Source organism: Alligator sinensis, unplaced genomic scaffold, assembly GCF_000455745.1.
Source record: "Alligator sinensis unplaced genomic scaffold, ASM45574v1 scaffold593_1, whole genome shotgun sequence".
Lineage (NCBI taxonomy): Eukaryota > Metazoa > Chordata > Crocodylia > Alligatoridae > Alligator > Alligator sinensis.
The window spans coordinates 424,443-430,572 of record NW_005842415.1 but is presented as its reverse complement, the minus strand read 5'-3'; positions in this window follow the sequence as shown (position 1 = coordinate 430,572).

The following is a 6,130-nucleotide window of genomic DNA, read 5'->3' as shown; positions in this document are numbered from 1 at the left end:
CCCTGGGCCTTCCTTTTACTCCCTATATATCTAAAAAACAATTTCTTGTTGTCCTTTACTTGGGATGCCATCCTCAGCTCCATGGTAGCTTTGGCCTGTCTAACTGCCTCCCTACAAGCGTGAGCAGAGGACGTATACTCCTCTTTAGTAGTCTCTCCCCATTTCCACTTTTTATATGCCCCCCTTTTTGCCCGTAGGCTGCTCTGGGTTTCTCTGGTCAGCCAAGGAAGCCTCTTGGCCGCTTTCCCCCTTTTTCCCCGCATCGGGATCTTCTCCCTCTGTGCCCGAAGGATCATTTCCTTAAGGCACAGCCACCCTTCCTGGGCTCCCATCTCTTCAAAACTCTTACTCTGCAGTGCGTCCTTGACTAAACGCCTGAGTTAATTGAAATCAGCTTTCCTAAAGTCTAGCACTTTCACCCTACTAGTTACCTTACCCGCTCGACGTCTTATGATGAATTCTATTATTTGGTGATCACTGTCCCCCAGGTGACCACCGATCTGTCCAGCTGCCTCGCGACCGGCAGTCATCCATCAGCTGTTTCTGTTTCTGTTCAATATTCTGGTCTAATGTCAGACTATAATTTTTTTAACATTGGCTATTGGCTGAAAACGTGTACATTTTGCTAGTTTCTCATTACGCCTAGAAACAGGAGACATGGGCAGGCTCTGGCTACACCTGCAATCTCTGTAGTTCTTTTGACAACATCATGCCTTCAAGACACAAGATTGGTTTTTCAAATGAAAGTTTACAATGTCATCCAGAAGAGATCCCCAGTATCTCTTTCAGTTACGACTGGCATAAGTTTGATATTTCAGATAGCGAGTCATATCATTCCAGCTGTATCTTGTCCCTGGTTCAGTCACTCCTCCCAGCCATGTTACCTTTCTCCAGTGATCTTCTTTAATAGTTCAGCAAGATTTACTTTTAACTGGCATTAGAAAAAAAATGTTAAACTAAATTATGAAAAGTGCTGGATATGAGTATAGTCTTTGACTTTTTCTGACAATTTAGTAAAACAAGGATGTAACCTAACACCATGAGCTGGGCCTCATGAGTCTTTGAAAAGAGAATGACATGAATTAATGACCTTGGCCTCAGATAATTCCCCAAGGCATATCTGAAACATATTTATGTGGGACAGTAATAAAAAACAACTGACTAAGCATCCTACTATTCCATATTTAGTGAGGGATGAATCTGGAAAGAAATGTATTCCCAGATGAATAACTTAATGGAGAGAGAGAGAAGGATGAGACTATATTCTACTTAAAAGAAAAACAGTAATGTCAAAAATAAAAAATCAGATGTATTCTCATTTAAGAAACAATCTTTGATGGCTCATTGACCTTCATTATCCTGTGGGGTACCTTATACCTTTGCTGAATGCAATTGTCATATTCACAGAATAAATACGTTAGTCCCTTTCAAAAAAATCCTAGAGGACTAGATCCATATACAGATAAGGCTGAATGGTCTGCTGAGGTTTCTTCCAGCCCTAGTTTTCCATAATTCCATTATTCTAAGGATGTAGGCATAGCATGTTTAGGTCGTAGAAGCCACAGCTCTGTGTCACACACCTGGGGCTAAATCCAGAAAATCTTTTTGTTGCCCAACCTCCAAAGTGAAATCTAAAACCCAGTGTAAAACAAACAACATCTGCAATGAGCTAGGAAACAGAGAATGGGATCCACAAAATCCAGCATACAGAACAGGGAGCCACCGATGCTAGCCAACAGAAAATGGTAAAAAGAACGGGTATGTCTTAAGACCCAGCCATACTGTATGTGACCTCCAGTGCAATCTCCAGTTCACAATCCTGAATATTCTTCTGGTATTAGGGGTGGGATAGATTGAAAAAGTATCTGTTTACATGGGAGTCCACTGGTTGTCGCACCCACCCAGTTAATGGGATATCTAGGGTATTTGTACACACCACATTTTTTGCTCTTTCTTGCATTGCAACTGTGTGAACTGTTTGCACAAGCAGGTTTTCCAGACACTTTAAAAGTGTTTCTGGCACTTTAAACTAATATTCCTGAGATGTAGTTTAGTTTGGCTCACTGGGAATTAAAGTGTTGCGTCCATGGACTCATTGTGTGCAAACACAAAGGAACTCAAAGATGTGTAATGAACCTCTTTGTCCACCAGGTGGTGCTGTGACTTTTTTGTAGTTCACTCCTTTGAATTGCTTTTGCTTTTAAACTGGTTCTGGTTTTGTGTGTGTGCGGTTTGCTGGCTCCCTGCTTCCACAGCTGCATGGCAGAGCATGGGCACAGGGTAGATGGGGGACCCCTGGCCGTGCGGGCAATGCTGGACAGTCCTGCTCTCCTGTGACACCAGGTGGGGACCAGGCTTAATGCATTCAAAAACCTAGTGTGTGTAAACCCAGATGCAATGCTCCAAGGCTTAATTCGTTCAAAAACCTAGTGCGTGCAAACACAGATGCAACACTCCAAAATAAACAAGTTCAAATGTTATAAAGCTATTTAATTTAATGAGGATTAAAACCCATGGTGTGTACAGGCGCCCCTACATTCAAGTCTTTCCCCTGTCTAAAGGAATTGAAATCTGCATCTTGGTGAATTTTCTAACCAGCAGACCTATAGAGTATTCTGGAGTGGGAATCTCAGAATCCCTGATCCCTGAAACTGTTTCACTGTGCAGGAAATAATTAAATATGCATTGGGTCAGAGACTAAGAGACTGTGGATGGATGAATGAGCATGGCTGTATATATTAGTGATTAGGGCACTCACCTGAACAGTGACGGGGAGAACTGAGCTCTAGTCCTGATTCCAATGAATATTTAATATAAAATAAATGTTCATTGGAGCAGAGACAGGGATCTGCTCCACTTCCTCACGTCCAGGTGAATGCTCTAACTAATTTTGAATCATGTTCACTCTCTTTCTTTCTCTGACCCAAAGAATTTCATGCAAATTAGATGAGCTTAAACAAGTGAGACTGAGAGTCCCTCTGCAGAATAGCCTTCTGGAAGATGGAGATAGAAAAAGAAAGTTCATACCTCTCAGGCAGAGGAAGGACTTGAGCAAGTTTTCCACTTCCTCATTGAGAGCCTAAAAACAGAGATATTGGTAGAAAGGGGCTGTGTTTCCCCCAGCTTTGTTTTGTGCAAGGCCTGAACAGGGTAGGGGTGTTTTAAGAAAACCTACTCAATTGGGCACTGAAGGTTAAAGAGCCATGAATCCTGACAAAACCTAAAGCATAAGCTAGGCACCTGGCTGATCTCCACTGTTGAGATCTGGGCATTTCTGACCATGATCTGTAAATGTCAAGGGAACATTGAAACTGGAAAAATAGGGCCCAGATGCTATTCCACTGTTAAGTACACTTAACAGCCTCTTCCCAGAAAATATGTGTCTTGCCTCAGGGCAATGATTTTATTTTACTCTGGGTTGGTACAGATCTGTCCTATTTTCTCAACGGGCAGCCTAATAAGATCCTGTCCTATCAGGATCCAGAGCAAGTAGTGAGGAGACATGTAGCTGAAAGCAGCGCTGACTTTGGTGCAAAGAGGAGGACAAGTCCACCTTTTCCCAACAGCTTAGTGCTAGGGTACATAGCAAGGAAATGGGATATACTGCATGGTCTGGGAATAATTACAAGAATTCTTTAATGCATTTTATCTTCTCAACCTTGACTATTTTACAACAGATTTTAAATGGGAATTTCTGAATTATGAATTATTATCAAGGCCTACTTCTGTTCTAGATGTATACGCTAATAGAATGAGTCTGTTCCACATTTGCATCAGCATAACTAAGGGCAAAGTGAGCCTCACATATTGTACATTTCAGACAGTGTTAAGCAGAAGTCCCCACTGAAATCAATTAGGAGTTTTGCCTAAAATGCCTTTGTACAATGTAACCTTAGTTTTGTAAAGCACTATTAAATTACTGTGCTGCATAAATATTTTAATAATTAATCATGAAAAGAATATAACCTCTCTCAGGACTGAAATGAATAGAGGTTCCTCTGGGGCTGCAGTGTTTTAAATAAATTCACATCTAAGCCAGCCCAAAAGTCACTTCAGTTACTTGCAAGTGAACCAGGGGATTTGGCCAACACGAGGGAGCAAACTGCTGGTACCCCAACAGACGGGCTGATCTTCAAAAGTACAGAGCACTTTTGGGGACCTCATTGAAGACCCTTATTTTCCTATATGCTTGCCTTGTCATGTCAATACAGATAGGTGCAAAGACCCACATACCTTTCTCTCCTGACTTCTCACCTCCAATTAAGCAGTTGTGTTTATGTAGGGCAAGAAGTGGCAGTTGTCTTTATGTAGGACAAGCATCAAACTGCTCTGTAGCAGAAAAGTGTTTTTAGGAGTCACTGCATGAACTATGCAGAACAGTAACAAATAATAACAGCTTCCACTTCCTGCCACCTCCCTGAACAGAATGAATGCTGACTCAATAGTGATACCCTACAACAACCCTATAATTATGTGTGTAACTCTTCTGCCCAGCACCAGTGTGCAGCAACAAGGACCGGGTTCAAATTTCAGGGTATCCAATACGTTTTCACTGTGGCTCAAGCCCCCACCCAAAAATCTGGGATCACTGAATTTGGCTGTGGTGTCATAAACAAAACTCCCTCCTTGTAAGCAGTGTAAACACAAGGATAGATTTATTACAGAAAATAAAGGGAAAGAAAACACCAAATGCAATTTTAAACACTACCAACTACAAACTACAGGCTCTAGTTTGCACTCCTTTTGAGGGAGACTCCACTCATGCCCTGGCAGTCTGAAACATGGGGGCTTACCCAAGGGTTAGTCCTGGGGGGGCCGGTGCTCCTATACCTACTACTCAGTAGGAGAGTCCTATAAGCTGCTGCTTGTTGGGTTTCACTGCATCTCAGGGAGCTGCTAGTGAGCATGGGTCCTTCTGCAGTGCCCCTCATTGTTCCCTGGGAAGCCATAGAGCAGCAATCTCCACTTTCATGTGGTGGCTTTGGGAAGGTGACCGCACCCCAAAATTCCTAGTGCCAAATCCCACAGCTCCAGCTGGGGAAAAACTGCAAAAGAACTCAACAGATGGAGAGCCAGGCCTATATGGATTTCTGGTCCTGAACTACAGATAGGCTCAGCTACCTAGCTAGGCTAAGACAGGGGTGGTTGTAAACACAGTGGGGGTTTAATTCAGTTTAGTTCTCCCTAAATTGAATGGTGGCTTCCCTCTGCGGTGGTGGCGCCCCCGAACCCCCGCTGGCTCAGGTGATCCCGGGGGGCACTGCAGCCGCAGAGGGAAGTGCAACCCCAACTCACAGCTGTGGAAGAAAGCACCGGGCCCCTGCACAGCTCAGGCAGACAGGTAGGTGCTGAGAGAAAAAAAATCAATCAGGCTCCTCGAAAGTTTTTTTTTCCTTCAGTTGAACCTGCCTGCATGGGCTGCCACTGGGTTGCACACTCTCTGAGCTGCATGGGGTTCTTCCCTCTGCAGCTGTGGTGCCTCCAGGGACCACCCAGGCCAGGTGCCAGTGGGCGGGTGCCACCTGAGGGGGTGCCACTACCACAGAGGAAAGCATCAGGGTCCCCCGCAACTCAGGGGCTGTGCAATCCAGTAGCAGCTCCCCCCCTCCCTCCCTTCTCCAGCTGCGGGAGATGCAGGTAAGCTCCAGCACCCCTGTACCATCCCCGACACCTTCCTGCTGCGTGGGACTGCCCAGGAAAGGCTGACTTGCCCTTGACGCAGAGAGGCAAGGTGGCAGGAGGGTGGCTGGTTATGCTGGCAGCCGAAGACGGTGGCAGGGATGGTGCATGGGGTGCTGGAAACCTGCCAAGCCCGAACTTCCCCAAGCACGTCATCTTCCAGCACCCTGTGCACTGTTGCATTTTGTTAGGTAGCAAACTAAAACACCTTGAAGCGTTTTATCCTGCTACATTACAAAATCATTTAAAGTGGACTACGTTGTCAAGCACGCAAACAGCAATGCCATTAAAGTGGTGCAAAAAGGCATTTAAGCCACGTTAAAGGCCAATTTTGTGGCGTGTACAAAGGCCCAAGAACTGCTACAGTTATAGCAGGAACTAGGCTCCAAATCCTTAACCAGGCTGTAATCCTGGTGTTTTGCTCCAGGGATTAATATCCCCCACAGTATTA